This window comes from Danio rerio, chromosome 10, assembly GCF_049306965.1.
Source record: "Danio rerio strain Tuebingen ecotype United States chromosome 10, GRCz12tu, whole genome shotgun sequence".
NCBI classification, from domain to species: Eukaryota; Metazoa; Chordata; class Actinopteri; order Cypriniformes; family Danionidae; genus Danio; species Danio rerio.
This window is the reverse complement of record NC_133185.1, coordinates 22,932,501-22,934,943: the sequence shown is the minus strand read 5'-3', so window position 1 is coordinate 22,934,943 and position 2,443 is coordinate 22,932,501.

Sequence of the window (2,443 nt, the reverse complement as noted above, 5' to 3'; positions counted from 1 at the left end):
CCCTCACCATCACGTCCTTTCTGGATCTCAGAAGAAAATAACAGCATTATTTATTTTTTTTTCACTCTTTAACAAATGAATGCATCATTCATTAATAAAGTAAAGACATTTCATAATAGTAGTTTTGAATGAACTGTAAAAAAACAACTTTCAACTATGATAATAAAAAATGTTGCTTCAACAACAGAACATATTAGAATCATTTTAAAAATAAATTACACTGAAAATGTAAAATTAAGCCACAGGAGCAAAGCAAATTTTAAACTATTTAATAATAAAACTATTATTTTAAATTGTAAGGATATTTCACAATTGTAGTCGTACTGTATTTTCGGTCAAATAAATGCAGCCTTGCTGAGCAAAACAGGCTTTTTTTTTTTTTTTGGTCGGTATACAGTATATACATATCTTTTATATCTGTGAAACGTTAGACTTTTAGTCTTGGTTCATCTTTTGGAGGCAGTGGATTCTTCATTAATCTGTTTGTCTGCAGTGTGAAATGAACTTATTATAGCCTGTATTTTCTTTTGTTCTGGCATATCCTCTAGATTATTAATGTGAAAGTCTGCCCTCTGGCACACAGAAAAGCTTGCCAGGAAACTTGCCTTCTTACCAGGGATCATTTGCTAGCTGGTTGCAGTTGTTGTTCCTTTTTGGAAAACTCTTTCAGTATAACATGAGTTCCACAAGTGTCTGCAGTCTTGATTGGGACTAATTTTATTTATTGGGTTTTTTGGTCCATGGAGAAACATGAGCTTAATTATAATGATTTATTATGGAGGCTTTGTAGGCCAGCAGTGGATTTATTTTTATTTTATAATTATGCATTATATTTAAATCATCCTTTGCCAAATCTTCACTTGTTTGGCTGATGCTATAATTGTCTTTTTGAAATATGAGCACTCGTTGTGTCTTGAGATATTTACTCTACCTGATATTAATTATGAGAACAGCATATTTTACATTGAAATTAATCACAAGAGTGTTCTCCTACCGTACATATACACTGTTGAATTAAAAGGATTTTCCATTTGTGCTCTAGTAATTAGTAAATATTTGGTGATATATCACAGTTAATAGTAATAGTAATAATAATAATAATAATAATAATAATAATAATAATAATAATAATAATAATAACAACAGTTTTATTATTATTATTATTATTATTATTATTATTATTATTATTATTATTATTATTAATGTTGTTTTTTGTCTTCATTATGTATACATTTAAATAATTATTTTCTAATTACTAAATTTATTATTATTGTTATTATTATTATTATTATTATTATTATTATTATTATTATTGAATTATTATTAATATTATCTTTTTATTTTTGGTAATGTTATGAAAATGTAAAGGTATTTAACAGGGAAAGTTGCATACTCGCATACGTGTTATTTTTTATCACTATAATACAGTGCTCAGTGCTCTTGTAAATGTGCATCCTGAACTAATCCTAAAAACAAGAAACTTTTTAATAAATTTGTCATTTTTGTTTTTGTACATACAAAGTACATAAGTATTCTTGTAGCTTCAAAAAATTACAAATGAACCACGGAGACACATGGGCTGTTTTGAAGATGTTTTTGGTACCATTCTGGGCTTTGAACATTTCAGAATCCTATGGATGATCAGAAATCAGATCTTAATTTGTGTTTAGAAGATGAATAATCTTACAGGTTTAGAATTACATGTGGATGAGTATTTAATAACCGAATAAAAAAATGTATGTGAACTATACCTTTAAACAATTATCTACAAGAACAAATGCTACTGAGCATAAACAAAATGCCTAAATCCATACTCAGAAAAAAAGAACCGCTAGGAGCCAAAATTAATCCCTCCATTTAAAATGGAGAGGCTATTAACAGCTTGAGGGGGATTTGAACTGTGAGATGACATAATGGTTGATTTATTTGTTGTACGCCTAAGTGTTGTCGTGCATTTTTAACTGCTGTAGACCTTTCTGTTGGTCCTTGCATTATCTGACGTTCAAGCTAGTTTTACGCTGATCTGATCGTCATTCATTTGAGATGTTTCGCTGGAAGAATCCCCTCCCTCCTCTCTCCCCGTCCCGCTAGCTAAATAGAACAGAATTCACTCTGTTCCGCTATGAGAACCGGCCATCAAATCCTCTTCTCACCATCCACATGGCGGAACTATCGGACAATAGCACTCTATTCAAGGGAGCTTGGGCAAAAATGGTGTCAATGCCATCAAATTGATTCAACAAACCTGGAAAGCTGTAAAGGCAAGACACTGCAGGCAAAACATTGTTCTTTCATACACCTATCAATTTTGAGATGTTGTGCTTTTAGATTTATTTTACATTCTAAAGAAAAGATAACAAAGAACACAACTAAAATCTTTTGTGGCACTTTATCAATTTGTGTTGGTTGATTTTAATTACATTTTTTTTTTAAAGTGGTCCTC